Below are 21,530 nucleotides of genomic sequence, written 5' to 3'. Positions count from 1 at the left end.
ACTTGCTATATACCTGGCATTCTTCCAAGTGAATTTATGTATTAACTCATAATACTGAAAACCAGAATCAGCTACATAATTTGCAGGGCCAAGTGTAAAATGAAATGCAGGACCTGCTGTTTACAAATCAGGAAGAAAGGGTCATTAAAAATAGTACTAAAATATGAAGCGTTTTTCTTTCCTTCCTTTGATGGTGTTTTTTCTGTTTGTTTGCTACTTAATAACATTCTAAGTGAAAATAAAAAATAAAAAAGTTTAAATTATACACATGAATTCTAACATTGGTCTTTACATTGTGCAATGCACATTTAAATGCAAATGAGCATTGAACTCATATGCAAAATTACCAAAATTATCATTTGTATTTCACATCGCACATGTGCCTGTGTATTTTTGTGCTTACCGGAAGAGTGGTAATGCTGAATAAAACCAACTCAGTGTTTTTTGATTTCATTTCTTCCAACAACTACATTCCACTAGCACTTACTGATTTTTTAAGGGTGGGCTTACCTATGAACAAGGAAGAACCGAACTGAGAGGAGACACCGGGTGCCCAATCCTTTCTTTCCTTCTGTGTTGTCATTGTAAGCATAGGTGGTTGGTTAAAGTAGAAAGTGACATGAATAAGGGAGAATTCCTTGTCTTTTGGGTTTCTTAGAATGCCATTGCTTTTGTTTTATGTTTAGAGCAAGTTCTGCTATGAATGGTAATATTTTCCTGTGTCCTTATCACATACCATTAAAATGGGCTTCTGGTAGTTAGGTACCCTAGGGTTGTAAGCTGTCTAGGAGTGGACAAATAGAAAAGGCTCGGAGAATTATGTTGTGGTCCCCTGCTCTGGTTATTGGTTACTACCAGATACCAATAACAGCATCACGAAATTAGCTGAAATCTCCCAAAACTATTGCAAAAAATAAGATTCAAATTTGGATAATGTTATTTATTTATTAGTATGAATCATGCTTGCAGCTTTTAAACATTTGCATGCAATGTGGTATAAAATACATTTTGAGAAGTCCATAGTATGTGCAAAATTAACAATTTTTCTTCCCAAAGAAAAATTCTTCTTCTTTTTAAAGTTCCCTTCTGAATTTAAAGATGAAGAAAGACAAATTAGTGGTAAAAATGAATGCACAAAAATCGTGGAGCACAGAAGCGAAGTCTGAGCTCCAGAATTCTCTACCACACTTCCAAGCCAATGCCTTGGAAGCTGTTTTAGCAAAGGAATATCTGGTCATCTTGGAAACTACTAGTGCATTTCCATGTCTTATGTAGGGATCACACTATGTATATCACTGCTTTGCTGAGTAGATGAGTCTTATCATTACGCATCTCAGAATTTCTCGTGGTGAAGCAGGTTTTCTAGTATATCCACCAGCAAACATTTTTTGCCAGCCTATTCCATTATGGTTGCTACTGTTGGAAAGAGGGCTGCAAGAGTGACCAATCCTGTTTAAGTTTCTATTTCCTCACCGAAACCATTAAATCTTTAATATTTCTTCCAAAATTGTAGCATGCCTACCATCCAATAGAATGACAAACTCTCTCCATCTCTCTCAATTTTGTTCTTTCATTCATTTCATTTTGCTCAAGTAGTGAGCAAAACTTTCTTGGATACATTTGGACTTCTGCTGGGTGCAATTTGTTGTTCACTACGAATAAGGTGATCTCTCAGTTTAGGGGCTACCCATGCACACATACATATCCAGGTCCTTGAAAAAGGCCTTAAGTGGGGAGATGAAGAGATGTTGGTCAAAAGGTAGAAACTTTCATTTATAAGAACTAAAATGCACAGCATAGTGACAATAACTAGTAACAATGTACCATATACTTGCAATTTGCTAAGATAGTAGATCTTAAATACTCTACGCACACACACAATTTATAACTATGTTTATGTGATTGATATATTAACTAGCTTGATCATTTCACAATGTAAATATCACATGGTATACTTTAAATATATGCATTTTATTTGTCAAATAGACTTCAATAAAGCTGGAGAAAGAAAAAAGACTTTGGACCATCCCATAAAGTCTGATCAAGTAGAGTATGTAAGATTATTTTATAAAGGCTCTAACATTCATAATATGCCAGTTTTAAAGAGATATATTGCCATTTGGTTACCTAATTATTTTAATGTCATGAATAGAACTATTGGTACTTAAGAGTTATAAATTATGGTTTAATTAAGTAAAAATTGAAATTTACCAAATTCCTCTGCTTTAGATAAGGGAAATTGGTGGGTTTTCTGTCTGATATAAAGTTGTAATCCTACAATCTAAACCATGTAACACTCCTGAGCTATTCTTTCTCTCTGCTTTATTTTTCTCACATATCAGCATTTTAATAAATCTATTCATTTTAGTTGTCTGTTTCCTCCAATTAAATGTAAACTTCAAGGTAGCAGGAACCTTATTCATTGATGTTTTTCCAGCACCTGGAACAGGGTCTGACACATAATAGGAAGTTAACGTTTTATTAGTTAATTAAAGTAAAAGAGTATAATTGAAGAATCATTGGAAAATTGGAAGAATCACTTTATGGGGATCTATTTTGGAAATTTTTGAAAACTTTTATAATACAGGTAAATTATTGAATGAATTATTAAATATTGGGTGTTGGAAGTAATTTTAATGAGATTAATTTATACTTCTATGAATTTTTAAAATGTAATTAACAGCAGCCAATTCATCAATTTGGCAGATGCTTTGAAGAGATGAAGCTGAATTTAGGAGGTGTGAGTTATAATCTCACAGCATTTAACTTCTCAGTTTTTCCAGTACAGCTTTGGATAATTTTATTCTTTAGAACAAACTACATCCTCTGCTCTCCTTTTGTGGTATGGCTTATGATCTGAGGCTCTCACATGATACAAAATTGTTGGAGATTTTCATCTCCAATGTCATTTTTTCTAGTGTCTAAATTGCTGAAGAATGCAACTCTGCAGTCTAGAGATGGTATCAGTAAATACAGTATGGCACTACATCTTTGTTTAATTTCTATCTTGAATTCAGAAATACAAATAAGTGAAGAGTGTGGGAAGGTCAGGAGCGAGATCATCTCATTGGTCGTAGTACAAATTTCCCCTCTAATTTGACACTGCCTTGAGAGTAGAGACAGCCCCTGATAATAGCATGCTCCCTAGTGGCTTCATCATTGACTGCCTTTATCAAAGACAAAGACTGACAGCTGGTTTTCATAGCTATCATTGCTGGTAAAAAAAATGTAGCAACTGGAACTTTCTGAAACTGGAATAGAAATGACCTCCCTCCCCCACTGAGAAAATCAATGTGTCATTGGTGCCTGACACCATTCTTGAGACCAAATGCTTATGAATTTCTTAACATTTTCAGACTTTTTTTTTTTTTCAGGTTGCCCATCAGCAGCACAGCCCTGATGATTCTGTGAAATCACATTCTCTTTTCTTCTGATCAGAGCTCTGCACTAGCAGAGCAGAAGGGAAGGTTCCCAGCGCAGCCCGTTCACTCCTCCTGGTTTGGCTCAGCCCTGACTCGTATTAACCCCACTCTGATGAACGCAAGTTCCTTCACATTTCTGTTTCTCCGGTTTCTTCTCTGGTTCTAATCCCATGGAGTTGTGCTTTTTAAAAAATGAAGTGGTTCTAACAGGGCCCCGCAAATAGTAAACCCTGTAACTATTGCCTGTTACTTCTGTGAATACATTCATTTCCATTGTTCTGGGGATGTTGCTGCCTAAGTCTTTTATAATTGCCTAAAAAATGTTGCAGGATCTGTCCCTGTCCCTTCTAGCTAGGGTTGGTGAATTAGTTCTAGCCTTTAGGACAACAAGGTCTTTGGTAACACAGGCCTTTTTGTTTTAAGGTCAAATCAATATTTCTGGATAATTCTATCCAGTTTCAGGTGAGTGCCATGTTGTGAACCAATGGAGTAGATGACCAGAGACTTGGAGGGGGCTTCTATGCTATTTGTAGGCTTACCTTACAAATAAATGTTATATAATATAATACATACATATGTAACATAATATACACAAATGAATTATATAACATATATATGAATAATATATGCATTATATAATATGTAATATATAACAATATATACAAATAAATTTTATATAATATATAACATACATGTATATATAATATATACATATAAAATATAGCATTCATTTGTAAGGTAAGCCTAAAACATAAATGTGTGGGTGTGTGTGTGTGTGTGTGCATGTGCCTATATATGTATATAACATATATATGTATACACACATGCACACATATGATATATACAATTATAGCACATATAATACACTTGAAATATTTGACTTTCTTAATTACTATATAATTTAGACATCTTAATGGAAACTTAATTACTTGGATTCTTATTTGTACATTTATCATGAATCAAGGCTGAATTTTCTCCACTATCCAACCCACCATGTAGATGTCTCTGCTACACCAACTCCTTTTCCAAACCCTAGATTTTTCTTTCTTTCTTTCCTTTTTTGTGGGTCGATATCCAATAACAATTCTTTTCTCAGAACCCTTATTTATTTTAGGGGAGTGGTGGTGATGATGTGTCTTCATATTGCACATCTCAGACTTTTTGCAGGTATGTATGGTCATGAGAGACTGTCCTACCAAGTGAGACTTAATCAAAAATGTCGTGTGGAACTTTCTGGAAGGTTACTTAAAAGTTGTTGATTCAACTGGGAGGTGGGAGACATTACTCTTTCTTCTGTCAAGAAAGCAAATGTGATAATGGGACCACCAGTCATCATATTGAAACGGAGGACAGGAGCCAGAGAGAGGATAATGCAGCATAAACACAAGGAAGCCTGAGAGCATTATAACTAAAATTCATCTATTCCGGTCCTAGACTACCCATCTCTAGAATTCTATTATTCTAGAGAAGAAAATCTCCTAACTTCTTTAAGCTACTATTATTTTGGCTTTTCCATGACTTACAGGCTTATCGAATCTTAATAGGGGTCTTAGTTGTGAGTGTCCCCCAAAGTTGGTACCCGTCTGGGGCCATTCACATGAGAGTTCCTCAAAGGCTCAGGGCAGGGAAGAGGGCTAGGGGAGATGGGAAGGTTTTCTTTTGTTGAATGACAGTGGTCAAAGTGGAGGCAATGGTGAGAGGAAGACCTTGCTAGGGAATCATGAGAAGATTGTAGCTTCTTGGCCAACGGCAGGATGATGAGCTCACAGGCACAGCAAAGAGGGTTGGTCCATAGGTGTTGGTTCTGGTTCTTGAAGTTTCCCAGGGGTGGAGCAGACTCTTGATTTAGTCTTTCCTCTTGAAAAGGTTATAAACTTTCTGCACTATTCCCCTTTGACCTTCTCTTTTGAATCCTACAACTCTAGTTTGGACATCAAAAATAATATCGTGGGTCTAGGGAGATAGCTCAGTCGGTAGAGTGCTTGCCTTATAAGCACAAGGCCCTGGGTTCGATCCCCAGCACCCCCCCCCAAAATAATAATAATAATAATATCATAAGTAGTTTCTTTCTCTTTGTATTCCTTTCTATCAATATGAATTTCTCCTTCAGGAAATATGATAACCTCTGGCTGATGAGTGGAAGGGTCAGAAAGTGGAGGACAGGAAGACACAGGATTAATATTCAGGATGTTATCTTCCACCAGGATGTCTTCCAACACTGGTAAAATGATTGCCAATGTGAGAAAAAAAAACAAAACCCAGTACATTTGGTCAAGCAAATCATAATCAGAGTAGTTTCTTTGGACTTTTAAAAAATACAAAAGAAAAATACCCATCAACTTTCTAAGAAATATTGTCCTGTATTCAGAATGCTTATTTTAACAGAAAACTCTTAAGAAGAAAATTCGTGAATACAATAGATCTTGCCAAAAAGTAAGTATAACATCATCAACAATTAATGGAGTGAATGAAAACCAGCTATTTGAATAAACCCTCCTGCTACCTTCTTGGAATCTATTTGCAATCACACTGCCTCCAATAGCTTTGGTTGCATTAGAAGGAAATGAAATGTATTATTTTCCAAAGGAATTACATGTATGAATTTTGAATTCATGTTCACAGGTTGTAAAGGATGGATTAGTCTTACATTGGAAAGTGGTCAAGAGGGAGTACAACAAAAGCAAAATGTGAGGCATGTCCCTCAGATGGAGGTGGGGAGACCAAATAGCTGGAGGGAAGTAGGATGGAGTAAAGAAATTCAAGTACTAACATGATAGGGAGTGTTGGTGATGAAATAAAAACTACATTTCCTAAGTGAGTCTGTGACTAGTTATCTGTGGAGGATTGGTTTTGGGACCCCCACAAGTATTAAAATCATGAACACTTAATTCCTTTCTATAAAATGGCATAGTATTTGCATATATGTAACCTACACGGATTCTCCCACATACTTTGAATCAGTTGTAGATTATTTATAATAACTAATACAATGTAAATGCTACATAAGTAGTCTTATATTGTAAAGAATAAGAACAAAAACTTGTCAACGTTCAGTACAGATGCAATTTTTTTCCCAAATATTTTTAATCTGTGGTTTGTTGGATCTGGGAATGCAGAACCCTTAAACAGAAAATAGACTGTACCAGAGTTGACTTTTACTGAGGTCAGAATGCCACCCATTACATTTCTTATTTGACAAATTTGACATTCAACTTTATCAACAGGACTGGAAATACTGATAGAAATAGCTAAAGGAATGTGCCCCAGATACCTTAAATCAACTCTGTTTTCTTTATTTCTGGGTCCTAGCTATGGCAGATTATCTACTATCTTATTTTTTTAAGATGTTAGGTATTCCCATGATTCATTCATTCATTTATTCAACATTTATTGATATGTCATTCTTCCCTCTTTCTTATATAGATGCAGGTTTTTCTCTAATTTTATTTCTTTTAGCTATTTCAGTTGGGAAACCTTTCAACTCCCTGTAATATATATATTATATGTAATATGTATGTATATATACTATATGTAATAGATACTACATGTAGTGTATAATATTTGCAATAATACATATGTAAATATTACATATATAATATGTATGTATATATTATATATGATAATATATGTATATATTACATATAGTATATGTATATATCCATACACATATATGTATGTAACTATGGTGTGAGGAAAAGCAAGTTATATCTGACTTTCAAATGTACCATAAATTTAATTTTAAATTTTATTGCTTTATAATATTATTGATTTTGTTAGTTTGTTAATTGATCTTTAAGTTATTAAATTATGCAACTGTAGATGGAATTTTTTAAGTATCAGTCCATTCTAGTTGGTAAAATTTTATTTTATCAGGTATAGTGATTGAAGAGTGAGATATATAGGTTAGAAGACTTAACAATGGAAAATTTTTTTAAGACTTGACCATAATTGTGACTTTATATTGGATTTTAAACTTAAACTTGAATGTATATATGTTATTTAGTTGTAGAATTCACTAAAACTTACCTGTGTATGAATGATCAGTCTGTTGCCTTTTCACCCTTTGGGTTACTTTAAAATTGTTGATTATGAATACTTAAACCAATTTTTGATAATAAAATGACATTGTCAATAAACCTGTATAAAGGAAAGCTTATCCTTCAGTGCTATCCTATCATTTTAACTAGGACCAGAGATGAAAAATGTAAGATATCCCTTTAAGGGTTTTCTCATAAGCACCTTTTAAGTGCAACTTGGATTCGAGAAGGCAAAAAACTACTTACTCTAGTTTAACTTTATAGATTAGCAAATAGCTGATTTTAAATCTCCACTGATATATAGAAGAGTATAGTACTTTTAAGTACTGTAGTTGGAATCTTAAATGTCCCCCAGAGGCCTATGCACTGAAGACTTTGTTAGAAGCTTGTGATGCTGTTGAGAGAGGGTAGAACCTTCAAGAGGTGGGGCTTAGTGGAAGGAAGTTAGGTCATTGGGGGTGTGCCCTTGAAGGGAATACTGGGACTTTGCCCTCTCTCTTCCTTTCTCTTCGCTTTCTGGCTGCCACGAGTTAATGGGCTTTCTTGCCATGTACTCACTGTGAGATACTATGTCACTACAGGTCTAAAGCAACAGAGCCAAATGGTGGTAGACTCAAACCTCCCAAACTGTGAACCTGAATAAATCTATCCTCTTAGAAGTTTATCTCAAGTATTTGTTACAGTAACAGAAAACTGACTAACACAAGATTTTTGGTAAATTAAGAAAAATATAAATGCCACCGGCCACCATTCCTTATCCCTGTCCCTGTGCCTCAGTCATAGGATGGAAGACATTGATACGCAAACACATTCCTCAGGGTAAATGTGACTACAAAGTCTTGCTGGACAGTGCATGTGCTACTTATTTCCCCAATTTTTTTAGTCCTAGGGAAAACCACAAAGCAGAATGCAGAGTCTGGGAATCTCCTAGCGTAGAGGGTGGAATGTCTTCTGCAGTGGCCCTGTCTATGTCTGGTTTGTCCCTGGGTAGCACTTGCTGTACCAGCTTCTGCCCATTTGTGCAGCACCCACACTTCACTTCCCTCCATCAAAGTCCCAGATGGTGGAGGCAGTATGCAGTTTGACATATTTGACTTCGTGGAAAAGTTATATGCCAGGCTACATGGGCAATGACTAAACAGACTCAGTCTTGCTCTGAGACTCCATGTTACATAGGAAATGCTTCTCCCATGGGAACGCCCCACCTCTGTAACCATCAACAGTTGCTTAGCATGACATGGCTGGCAATACAAAATGACAAAATGGCAATTCTTGTATAACAAAAAATTGTTCTTTTTTTGATTCCTATTTCTCCTAAACAATGGGCCATGTTAATGGTGATATCAACAATGATTGTTTGGATGTTAGTAACCATCCTTTAGTTTGTACCTAGGTAGGGGCATTTTGAACCACTTCCCCCTCTGCTGATGATTTCAGATCTCATGATGTTAGTTTGTAATTTTGATTCATAGCAACAGACACTTATGATTGATGTACTGACTTATGGTATAAAAACCCCTGCAACCTTATGGTCAGAGCTGTTCTCCCAGTAGCCATTTTTGGGGCATTGTGTAAGACTGTCGGCTGGCTAATAAAGACTCTCAAATTTGGACTTCTCAGTGGTGATCAGTCTGTTCTTAAGTTGCGCCCCATAACAGGAAACATAAATTCTCTTGGCTAAATTACTTTACCTTAAATAAGGAATCAAATTCAAGCAACCAGGACAATCTTCTGGTTTTATCCTGCTGATTAATTAAAATGTGGCATTGGATATCTTTTGAAATAAAACATGTATACTACTTTGTTAAGGATAGAAAACCCTGTACAGGTGAAAATATCCAAATCAAAGATTGATGCCAGGTTTTCTTTTTTTAAATTCCCAGCCCAATGTCACATTATCATAAGCAGAAATTTCAGAAATTTTTTTCACAGAGAAAAGTGGAAAGAAAAGCAACTTAAATGTTTTTAACAGTCTAATGAGACTTCCTTTTCTTAGAGGTCAGCTTTGTGTCCTCCTGTACCCTTTTCTTTATTGTTAATGTCCTTGATCTTCCCAGGGCCTGGCAGATAAACCCACCTCTGAACTCACTTCTTTGCCTTCTGGTCCTTTTTCTCATCTTTTCCCTCATCCCCAAGTTGATCTTTTTCAAGTAATAAATGTTAAATATGCTGGTTGGTTTTACTTTTTGAGAATAGTTATATCTAATATGTATGATTTGTGTTTGCAAAGTAAGAAATTTTGGGAAAGACTTGCTTGTTCTTAGACTGAAATCAGTTTCAGCTGCTGGCATGTGATACCATTTATGGTTTTTGGAACTTTTACATCACACTAGCGTTGGTTTAGCACACATATCAAACATGACATGCTAAGATTTTTTTCTCTGTAGAATACTTAAAGCTGTGCTTTATTGTTAAAATTTGAGGTCCCCTATCCCTAATATCCTACTCTTTACAAAGAATGTCATTTAAGTTTTTTTAATTGTTAAAAATACACATACAATTTTACCATTTTGATCATTTTTAACTGTATGTCTCAGTAGTGTTAAGCATACTCACATTGTTGTACAATCAATCTGGAGAACTCTTCATCCTATAAAACTGAAACTCTATACCCATTACACAACGCCCTGTTCTCTCAGTCCTTGGCAAACACCCTTCTTCTTTCTGTCTCAGTTAATTTGACTACTCTAGGTGCCTAATATAAATGGAATCATATGGTATTTATCGTTTTGTGACTGGTTTATTTCACTTAGCATAGGTGCTCAAGATTCATCCAGGTTGTAATACATCAGAGCTTCTTGTCTTGTTAAGACTGAATAATATTCTATTGCATAATATGCCATATTGTCTTTACGCATTCATCTGTTAATGTACACTTGGGTACTTCATATGTTTTGGTTGACAGTGCTGCTATGCACATGAATGTCTTCTTGAGATCTTACTTTCATTTTTTTGTACATACTCTATACCCAGAAATTGATTTTCAGGACCGTACAGTAATTTTAATTTTTGAGGACCAACCATCCTGCTTTCCATAGTGGCTGTACCATTTTGCATTCCCACCAATAGTGCACATAGTTCTAATTTCTCCACATCCTCAACAACCCCTCTTTCCCTTTTTTTTTTATTGTAAACAAATGGGATACATGTTGTTTCTCTATTTGTACATGGAGTCCAGGCATACCATTTGTGTAATCATAAATTTACATAGGGTAATGTTGTTTGATTCATTCTGTTATTATTTTTTCCCTCCCCCCCACCTATCCCACCCCTCTTTTCCCTCTATACAGTCCTTCCTTCCTCCATTCTTACCACCCTCCTTAGCCCTAATCCTAAACCTAACCCTAGCCCTATTGCTAACCCCTCCCACCCCCCCATTATATGTCCTCATCTGCTTATCAGTGAGATCATTTGTCCTTTAGTTTTTTGAGATTGGTTTATCTCACTTAGCATGATATTCTCCAATTTCATCCATTTGCCTGCAAATGCCATAATTTTATCATTCTTCATGGTGGAGTAATATTCCATTGTGTGTGTGTGTGTGTGTGTATATATATATATATATATATATATATATATATATATATGCCACAGTTTCTTTATCCATTCATCAATTGAAGGGCATCTAGGTTGGTTCCACAATCTGGCTATGGTGAATTGAGCAGCTATGAACATTGATGTGGCTGTATCTCTGTAGTATGCTGATTTTAAGTCCTTTGGGTATAGGCCAAGGAGTGGGATAGCTGGGTCAAATGGTGGTTCCATTCCAAGCTTTCTGAGGAATCTCCATACTGCTTTCCAGAGTGGCTGCACTAATTTGCAACCCCACCAGCAATGTATGAGTGTACCTTTTTCCCCACATCCTCGCCAACACCTATTGTTGCTTGTGTTTTTGAATATCGCCATACTAATTGGGGTGAGATGGAATCTTAGGGTAGTTGTGATTTGCATTTCTCTTATTACTAGAGATGTTGAACATTTTTTCATATATCTGTTGATTGCTTGTACATCTTCTTCTGTGAAGTGTCTGTTCATTTCCTTAGCCCATTTGTTGATTGGATTATTTGTATTCTTGGTGTAGAGTTTTTTGAATTCTTTATATATTCTGGAAATGAGTGCTCTATCTGAAGTATGAGTGGCAAAGATATTCTCCCACTCTGTAGGCTCTCTCTTCACATTGCTGATAGTTTCCTTTGCTGAGAGAAAGCTTTTTAGTTTGAATCTATCACAGTTGTTGATTCTTGCTTTTATTTCTTGTGCTATGGGAGTCCTGTTAAGGAAGTCTGACCCTAAGCCAACAAGTTGAAGATCTGGACCTACTTTTTCTTCTATAAGATGCAGGGTCTCTGGTCTGATTCCGAGGTCCTTGATCCATTTTGAGTTGAGTTTTGTGCAGGGTGAGAGATAGGGGTTTAGTTTCATTCTGTTGCATATGGATTTCCAGTTTTCCCAGGACCATTTGTTGAAGAGGCTATCTTTTCTCCATTGCATATTTTTGGACCCTTTGTCTAGTATGAGAAAATTGTATTTATTTGCATTTGTGTCCGTGTCCTCTATTCTGTACCATTGATCTACCTATTTTGGTACCAATACCATGCCGTTTTTGTTACTATTGCTTTGGTAATACAGTTGAAGATCTGGTATTGCAATACCCCCTGCTTCGCTCTTTCTACTGAGGATTGCTTTAGCCATTCTGGGTTTTTTATTCTTCCAGATAAATCTCATAATTTCTTGCTCTATTTCTGTAAGATACATCATTGGGGTTTTAATTGGAATTGCATTGAATCTGTATAGCACTTTAGGCAGTATGGCCATTTTGACAATATTAATTCTGCCTATCCAAGAACATGGGAGATCTTTCCATCTTCTAAGGTTTTCTTTAAATTTCTTTCTTTAGTGTTCTGTAGTTCTCATTGTAGAGGTCTTTCACCTCTTTTGTGAGATTGATTCCCAAGTATTTTATTTTTTTCGATGCTATTGTGAATGCGGTATTTTTCCTAATTTCTCTTTCTGAAGATTCATCACTTATGTATAAAAATGCATTGGATTTATGAGCATTGATCTTGTAACCTGCTACTTTACTGAATTCACTTATGAGTTCTAAAAGTTTTCTGGTGGAATTTCCAGGTTCCTCTAAATATATAATCATGTCATCAGCGAACAGGGATAGTTTGAGTTCTTCTTTTCCAATTCGTATCCCTTTAATTTCTTTGGTTTGTCTAATTGCTCTGGCTAGAGTTTCAAGGACGATGTTGAATAGAAGCGGTGAAAGAGGGCATCCCTGCCTTGTTCCAGTTTTTAGGGGGAATGCTTTCAGTTTTTCACCATTTAGAATAATACTGGCCATGGGCTTAGCGTAGATGGCCTTTACAATGTTAAGAAATGTTCCCACTACCCCAATTTTTTCTAGTGTTTTGAGCATGAAGGGATGCTGTATTTTATCGAATGCTTTTTCTGCATCTATTGAAATAATCATGTGATTCTTAACTTTAAGTCTGTTGATATGGTGAATGACATTTATTGATTTCCGGATGTTGAACCAACCTTGCATCCCTGAGATAAAATCCACTTGATCCTGGTGCACTATCTTTTTGATATATTTTTGTATGCGATTTGTTAAAATTTTGTTGAGAATTTTTGTGTCGATGTTCATTAAGGCTATTGGTCTGAAATTTTCTTTCCTCGATGTGTCTCTGTCTGGTTTAGGTATCAGGGTAATATTGGCTTCATAGAATGAGTTTGGGAGGGTTCCCTCCTCTTCTATTTCATGGAATAGTTTGAGGAGTATTGGAATGAGCTCTTCTTTAAAGGTTTTGTAGAACTCGACTGAGAACCCATCTGGAACCGGACTTTTCTTTGTTGGTAGACTTTTGATGACCTCTTCTATTTCATTGCTTGAAATTGATTTATTTAAGTTGTGTATGTCCTCCTTGTTCAGTTTAGGTAATTCATATGTCTCTAGAAATTTGTTGATTTCTTTGAGGTTTTCTGTTTTGTTGGAGTATAGATTTTCAAAATAGCTTCTAATTATGTTTTGTATTTCACTTGTGTCTGTTGTGATATTTCCTGGTTCATTCCGAATTTTAGTAATTTGAGTTTTCTCCCTCTTTCTCTTTGTTAATGTGGCTAAGTGTTTATCAGTTTTGTTTATTTTTTCAAGAACCAACTATTTATTTTGTTAATTTTTCCGATTGTTCCTTTGGTTTCAATTTCGTTGATTTTGGCTCTGATTTTAACTGTTTCCTGTCTTCTACTACTTTTGGTGTTGGTCTGCTCTTCTTTTTCTAGTGCTTTGAGCTGTAGTGTTAAGTCGTTTATTTGTTGATTTCTACTTCTTTTGTTGAATGCACCCCATGAAATAAATCTTCCTCTAAGTACTGCTTTCATAGTGTCCCAGAGATTTTGATATGATGTGTCTTTGTTCTCGTTTACTTCTAAGAATTTTTTTATTTCCCTCCTGATGTCTTCTGTTATCCATTCATCATATAATAGCATATTATTTAATCTCCAGGTATCGGAGAAGTTTCTGTTTTTTATTCTGTCATTTATTTCTAATTTCAGTGCATTATGATCTGATAGAATACAAGGTAGTATCTCTATCTTCTTGTATTTGCTAACAGTAGCTTTGTGGCATAAAATATGGTCTATTTTAGAAAAGGATCCATGTGCTGCTGAGAAGAAAGTGTATTCGTTCTTTGTTGGATGGTATATTCTATATATGTCTGTTAAGTCTAAATTATTGATTGTGTTATTGAGATCTATGGTTTCTTTATTCAATTTTTGTTTGGAGGATCTATCCAATGGTGAAAGAGGTGTGTTAAAATGACCTAGTATTATTGTGTTGTGGTATATTTCATTTCTGGAATTAAGAAGGATTTGTTTGATGTACATGGATGAGCCAATGTTCGGGGCATAGATATTTATGATTATTATGTCTTGCTGATTTATGCTTCCCTTAAGCAGTATGTAATGTCCTTCTTTATCCCTTCTGATTAGTTTTGGTTTGAAGTCCACATTATCTGAGATGAGGATGGATACTCCAGCTTTTTTGCTGTGTCCATGTGCATGGTATGTTTTTTCCCATCCTTTCACCTTAAGTCTATGGGTATCTCTTTCTATGAGATGAGTCTCTTACATGCAGCATTTTGTTGGATTTTTCTTTTTAATCCAATCTGCCAGTCTGTGTCTTTTGATTGATGAGTTCAGGCCATTAACATTCAGGGTTATTATTGTGATATGATTTGTATTCCCAGTCATTTGACTCATTTTTGGTTTTTGACATGATTGGTTTCTCCTTTATTTGGCTATTCCTTTAGGCTAGTTCCTCCCATTGCTGATTTGCATCGTTGTTTTTCATCTCTTCCTCATGGAATATTTTGCTGAGAATGTTCTGTAATGCTGGCTTTCTTTTTGTAAATTCCTTTAGCTTTTGTTTATCATGGAAGGATCTTATTTCATCGTCAAATCTGAAAGTAAGTTTTGCTGGGTATAAGATTCTTGGTTGGCATCCATTTTCTTTTAGGACTTGGTAAATGTTGTTCCAGGCCCTTCTAGCATTTAGGGTCTGGATTGAAAAATCTGCTGATATCCTTATTGGTTTCCCCCTGAATGTAATTTGGTTCTTTTCTCTCGTGGCCTTTAAAATTCTGTCTTTATTTTGTATGTTAGGTATTTTCATAATAATGTGCCTTGGTGTGGATCTGTTGTAATTTTGTATATTTGGAGTCCTATAAGCCTCTTGTACTTGGTTTTCCATTTCATTCTTCAGATTTGGGAAATTTTCTGATATTATTTCATTGAATAGATTGTTCATTCCTTTGGTTTGTTTCTCTAAGCCTTCCTCAATCCCAATAATTCTCAAATTTGGCCTTTTCATGATATCCCATAATTCTTGTAGTTTCTGTTCATGATTTCTTACCATCTTCTCTGTTTGGTCAACTTTGTTTTCAAGATTAAATATTTTTTCTTCAATTTCTGAGGTTCTGTCTTCCAGGTGTTCTATCCTATTGGTTATGCTTTCTATGGAGTTTTTAACTTGGTTTATTGTTTCCTTCATTTCAAGGATTTCTGTTTGTTTGTTGTTTTTTTTTTTTTTTTTTTCAGTATCTCTAACTCTTCTTTGAAATGATCTCTTGCTTCCCATATTTGGTCTTTTAACTGTTGATTGGTGCAATCATTTAATGCCTGCATTTGCTCTTTCATCTCCTCATTTGCTTCCCTGATTGTTTTAATTATGTACATTCTGAACTCCCTTTCTGACATTTCTTCTGCTGTGCTGTCATTGGGTTTTATTGATTTCGTATCTAGGTTTGTTTGGGACATTTTCTTCCCTTGTTTTCTCATATTGTTCAGATGTCAGTGGGACTCTGAGATATTGCAGATTTCCTCTATTGGCTTATAGTGTCCCTGTAGATTTCCAGTATATCACCTCCCAGCCTTCAGTAGCCTGAAGTCTTGGAGGAACTTGATAAGGCAGTGCTTCCGAAGAAAGCTGCCCCTAGCCCACTACTGGTTCCAGGGTTTGGAGCTGGCTCTGTGTGAAAGGCTCCCCCTGGGCGGTCTGCTCCAAGAACCTGGCCGTGAAAGGAGGCTGCCGTTGGAGGAAGCAGGGCTGCTTGGGGAAGTCCCTGGCTGCCCTGTCCTGGTCCCTGAAGCTGCCTGCGGGCTGGAGCTCGCCGCTGGCTACAGGACTCGGAGCTGGTTCCATGCAGAAAGGCTTTCACTGGGGGACCTGCTCTGAGAAGCTGGCCGTGTGGGAGGAGCCCACCGCCGCAGGGAGCAGAGCTACCTGGGGAAGACTCTAGCTGCCCTGCCCTGCTCTGAGAAGCCGCTCTGCCGCCCGGGCCGAGCTTCACCCGGTAGGGGAGACTCACCCCGTGGCTCTATTTTAGTCCAAGTCTCTCAACGCCTCCCCTTCTTGAATCCTGGGTTCTGGAGCGACAGGAGATGCAGTCACCCTCTAGTCAGCCATCTTGGACCACCCCGTGAAAAGAGCCAGCGGCCGGAGGGAACAGGGCTGCCTGGAGAAGTCTCTGGCTGCCCTGCCCTGGTCCCAGAGGCTGCCTGCGGGCCGGAGCTCTCCGCTGACTCCGGGACTTGTGGCTGGCTCTGTGTAGAAAGGCTCTCACTGGGTGGTCTGCTCCGAGAAGCTAGCCTTGAAAGGTGCCTGCTGTCGGAGGGAGCAGGGCTGCTTGGGGAAGTCCCTGGCTGCCCTGTCCTGGTCCCTGAAGCTGCCTACCGGCCAGAGCTCACCACTGGCTCCAGGACTTGGGGCTCTTCTTTTTTTAATAGTAGTCATTTGTAATGGTTAATTTGAACTGTCAACTTGATCAGATTAAGAGATACCTAAGATTAAGAGGATTCTGGGTGTGTCAATAAGGGTGTTTCCAGCAATGATTGGCCTGTGGGATAATGAATTGATAGTGGAGACCCTCCCTAAATGTGGGCAGCACCATCTGTTAGGTTGGAGCCTTGGATGGAAGAACAAGGAAGCAGAAGAAGATGCAAACTGGATTCTTGAACAGGTTTTTGATTGCTGCTTTGAGGATATCAGATTCTTGCTTCTTCACTCTTCCAAAGTGGGGACTCTTTCAGTGACTCTCCAGGGAGTTTCCAGAAGCCTTCAGTCTCTGACTGGTGTATCATTGTTGATCTCTCTTGTTCTGAGGCTTCAGTATCTTGGAGTGTGCACTACTGGTTCCTCAGCTCTCCAGCCCCCAGAGGTCATTGTGGACTGTCTAGTTTTTAGTTGTGTAAGCTGATCTAATAAATCCCCTTTTTATAATCATACTTCATATTGATTCTGTTCCTTTAGAGAACCCTGATTAATCCACCATTCTAATGAAGGTAAGGTGGTATCTCCTTGTGATTTTAATATTCATTTCCCTAATGATTAGTGATGTTGAGCATCTTCTTGTATACTTTTGTGTATTTGTATATCTTCTTTAGAGAAATCTCTGTTTAAGTCCTTTGCCCCTTTCTTAATTGGGTTTGTTGTTCAGTTACAGTAGTTCTTTATATTTACCGGATAATAAACCTTCTTCACTTATATGATTTGCAAATATTTTATTTTATTTCCTTGTTTCTCTTTTTCACTCCATTGATTGTATCCTCTGATACATAGTGATTAATTTTGATAAAGTCCAATTTATTTTTACTTTTGTTGCCTGTTCTTTTGGTATCACATGCATTGCCAAATCCAATGTCATGAAGTTTTTCTCCTATGCTTTCTTCCAAGAGTTTCATAGGTTTAATTCTTCAGTTTAAGTTTTTAATCCCATTTTGAATTAATATTTATAGATAGTATAAGTTAAGGATCCAACTTCATTTTTTTGCATGAGGATACCCAGTTTTTCCAATACCATTGTTAAAAAGATTGTCATTTCCCCATTTATAAGACTTAGCAATCTTGTTTGGTCATGTGTGAAGGGTTATTTCTGGGTTTTTCATTCTGTTCCATGGGTCTATGTCTGTCTTTATGCCAGTACCATATTGTTTTGAGTATCATGGTCTTGATGTTTTACAAAGTGTGAGACCTCAAACGTTGTTCTTCATTTTCAAGATTGTTTTAGTTATTTTGGATCTTCTGAGATTCCGTATGAATCCTAGGATGGATTTTTCTGTCACTACAATAAACAAAAAGCAAAACAACAGACAACGAAAAACACCACTGCATGAATGGATCATATTTAATCTGTGGCTCACTTTGTGTAATATTGACATCAAAACTTTCATTCCTATGACACAGGGTTAGTTTTGGTTTCAGAATTGTTACCAGTTTATAAAAGAGACAAATGGAACAGTTATGTTGAATGGATTTCCAGAGACATGAACATCACAAAACTTTCCCTATGTGTTCTCAGATCATGTTCCTTATTCCTTTTCTAGAACTTGTCCATCTTTTTCTTCTTTCCTTCAGTCTTTCTCTTAACAAAAATGGATATGAACATTCCTGCAGAAGCACTTGCAAAATTCATACAAATTAACTGGCAGAAATTCAAACAGTGAAGCATTTGAAGCAGCTGTGCTCCTTTCAATTTCAGAGGAAGAAGACTTTTTGGATGACAAGTGGCAAGGGATAGACCCGCTGTGGGTCTGAACTTCTTCCCTTGCTTCCTTCAACAGGCCTCATCCCTCAGGAACTTTGCATTGTCCACTGGCCTTTGATTCCTGTTTTTTTTTTTTTTTTCTTTTTGGAATGAGAATCTGAACCTCTTTGAAAAGCCCACTTTAAAAATATGTCATTATCAGAGAGCCTAATTAGTTTTTAGGATTTCGATAATAATTTTTTTTTCCTTAAGGGTCCTTCATTCACCTGTTTTTGTTCACTTGGATGAAACCTAATAGAACACATATCATGATTTTTGAAGCTATTTTGAAATAATGGAAACCCTGCCCAAACCTTTAAAGAAAAGAGCTTACTTTAATAGATTTTGAGGAGTATCCTAGCAACCACTCCATAGTGAAATTTATCAATTTCTCAGAAAGAATTTGCACTAAATCGAAGAAAGAGACACTTCAACTTTAGTTTCATAAAACCATTTTTTTCTACATTGTTTCAAGAATAGGATCTTCTTAGACATCTTCACTCTTGGGACTTTAATGACCATTAAAAACACATTTTGATGTTATTCTGCCTGGGTTAGTTCCTTTATTGGCACTGAATTCTACCTGACAGAAATCAATGGATAGATAGGTAGAGAGATACATGGATAAATATTTAAAAATTGTAAAAGTGAAAAAAGCAGTATAAAAATAAATATATTTGTATTTTTTTTTCTAACATGCAACAATATGGCAAAAACCCTAATCTCAGGGAAGGCTGAGGCTTCCAAAGCACATTCATTCATACTAATCTTGATTTTCCTTGTTGCTATGAAAGGGAGAAGACTTACTGGATCATGCTTTCAGATATTAGTTGTTTCCAAAGAGAGGAATTATTTTTTAAAAATTCAGAATGTGAATGAAACTAGAATTTTTTTTCCAGTTGTGTGAACAAATCAGCATGAAATAGCACAAACCAAACTCACGTTCTGGAAATATGATTCAAAATTGAGCAGGATATTAAAATTAAATAATGTTAACAATGCATCTCCGGATAAATGGGGAATAATGTCTGCATAAAAGATTCATATTTGAAGAAAGACCTAGTCTCAGGCTTTTTGCTATCTTGTAAAGCAAAGTGAAATTGTTAAATGCATGGGTCTATGGGGGTTTAAAATTCATGCACTGCTTACAGTACAATCATTTAGTGTCTGCCTACACAGATATGTGGACTTGTATATATGTGTGTATATAAGCATACAATTATTTTAATTAGTACTATGTTAATCTAGTTATAGGAAGAATATTTGCAGGATCTAGTAGACATACTGTTTCCTTAATGCTGGTGAACAAATGAATGCTTTAAGCATTCAGAAACCAATTTTTATAACAATAATTTCTGCTGGAAAAATACCCATTAACAAGTATTAGAATTTACAAAGCATATTTTTCCTTTCAAAATATTAAATATTTAATAAAGATTGTTGATTTCATCACACTAAATATTCTTTTTGAGCACTTTATTAAAGTTTAATCTTTATTGTTTAAGATTTTTTTCTTTGAGTTATTCTTTGAGCTGTTTTAATGTTATTTTCAGTTTTGACATCGTTTCTGTTTAGTTTTATTTTTTCATTCATTTTTAACTTATTCATTTGAAGGATCATCATTTCTTAAATGTTTGACCCTTAGTCCTTTATCTTTTGTTTCCTGGAGGGAGTCAGGTTGATATTAGTTTGGGGTATGCTGTTGAAGGTGGCAGCAAAGGACTCTGGGACAGAGTAGCAGAGGCTGGAAGTGAACACACCACGGGTGAAAGATGTCAAATTCTATCTATTTTCCTCCTGTGGTCCTTTTCCTTTGACGTTTTTCCTTACCATACTCCATCAGTGCTGATCCTCCATATAATCTTATCCAGGACGGCTTAAGAATACTACAGGCTAAGAAAATTTTCCAGGGCAGTATTATCTCATTTATTCATGCAACACATTTGGATTCCTATCACCTTGGGTGTCCTCAATTCACAACTCACAGACAGCAATGGTTCATCGAATAGCTACTGTATTATCCGATTTTATATGCTGTACTTGCAATAAATTGGTTATTTGGGACCTAGGAAACATTTTCTGAAAAATATTGCCTTCCTTGTCTCTAGGTTCCTAAGTCACTTGGCAGAAGCCCAAAAAGTCTGGACCAGCCTGACTACCATTAAAGTCATTCTTCCTATTCTTCTATTAAAAAAAAAAAAAATCCTGTTGCCCCGAGTTCCTTTCTGTACATATTTACAACAATCTCAAGGAATTGGGTTCTTATTTAGGCCAGTTTTTAGTCACTCCTTCTATGGTTAAATGAGATAACTAGAGGGAGAAATAGTCAGGAATGACAAAAATCAGTGCCAATCGATCCCAGAATCCTCCTCTTAGAGTAAACATGAAGAGACTTGGTGAATTTCAGCATGAGGGGTGGAGGAAAGTGGAGGCAGAGATGGGCACTAGTGACTGCTGAGTGACAATGTAAGAAGCATGAGGATGCCTTCGGATGAGAACAGAGATCAATGCCTTTTCATATTTATTTTATCTTCAACCAGGTTAAACAAATTTAAGAGCATCTCATTAAAAATGGCTTAAATGGGAGATCCTCAGGAGAGTCCAGAGAACTTGACATACCCAGTGGAAACCAATGGGCACAGAACTTATCATTCTTAATGGTTAGACTCTCAATCTTGATGACCTCAAAACAATTTTTCCTTCAGGTCTTAAATTTCTCAATCTGCAACTCTACTGCAGGCATCTAGCCACTGAACTGGCGAATTGAATACTAAAAGCAATGAAAACTAGCACAGTGGTGTTGTAATACTCTTAATTAAAAGAGAAGAGCACTAAGCTACATTAAAAACAAAACAGTGAGTTCCTTTGAACGCTGGTGCTTCGGGAACAGCAAGGCTAATTAGAGGAGGATGAGAGATTCTGAATGGGACTTGTGGCTACTTTCAAGTGCTTTGAAAGTTGGTGGCATGGATTCTCTTTGAACC

General features: G+C 36.4%; 1 non-coding gene across 1 annotated transcript; it reads left to right on the top strand.

Moving 5' to 3' along the window:
* The first annotated feature begins 5,377 nt into the window (after positions 1 to 5,377).
* Trnai-uau (transfer RNA isoleucine (anticodon UAU)) lies at positions 5,378 to 5,454 on the top strand. The gene has a single exon. It is a non-coding gene; the product is annotated as a tRNA-Ile (tRNA).
* Positions 5,455 to 21,530: the final 16,076 nt, after the last annotated feature.

The sequence above is a fragment of the Sciurus carolinensis genome, chromosome 10 (assembly GCF_902686445.1).
Source record: "Sciurus carolinensis chromosome 10, mSciCar1.2, whole genome shotgun sequence".
NCBI lineage: Eukaryota > Metazoa > Chordata > Mammalia > Rodentia > Sciuridae > Sciurus > Sciurus carolinensis.
The sequence above is the reverse complement of the archived record's forward strand: the minus strand, read 5'-3'. Positions and strand labels throughout refer to the sequence as shown.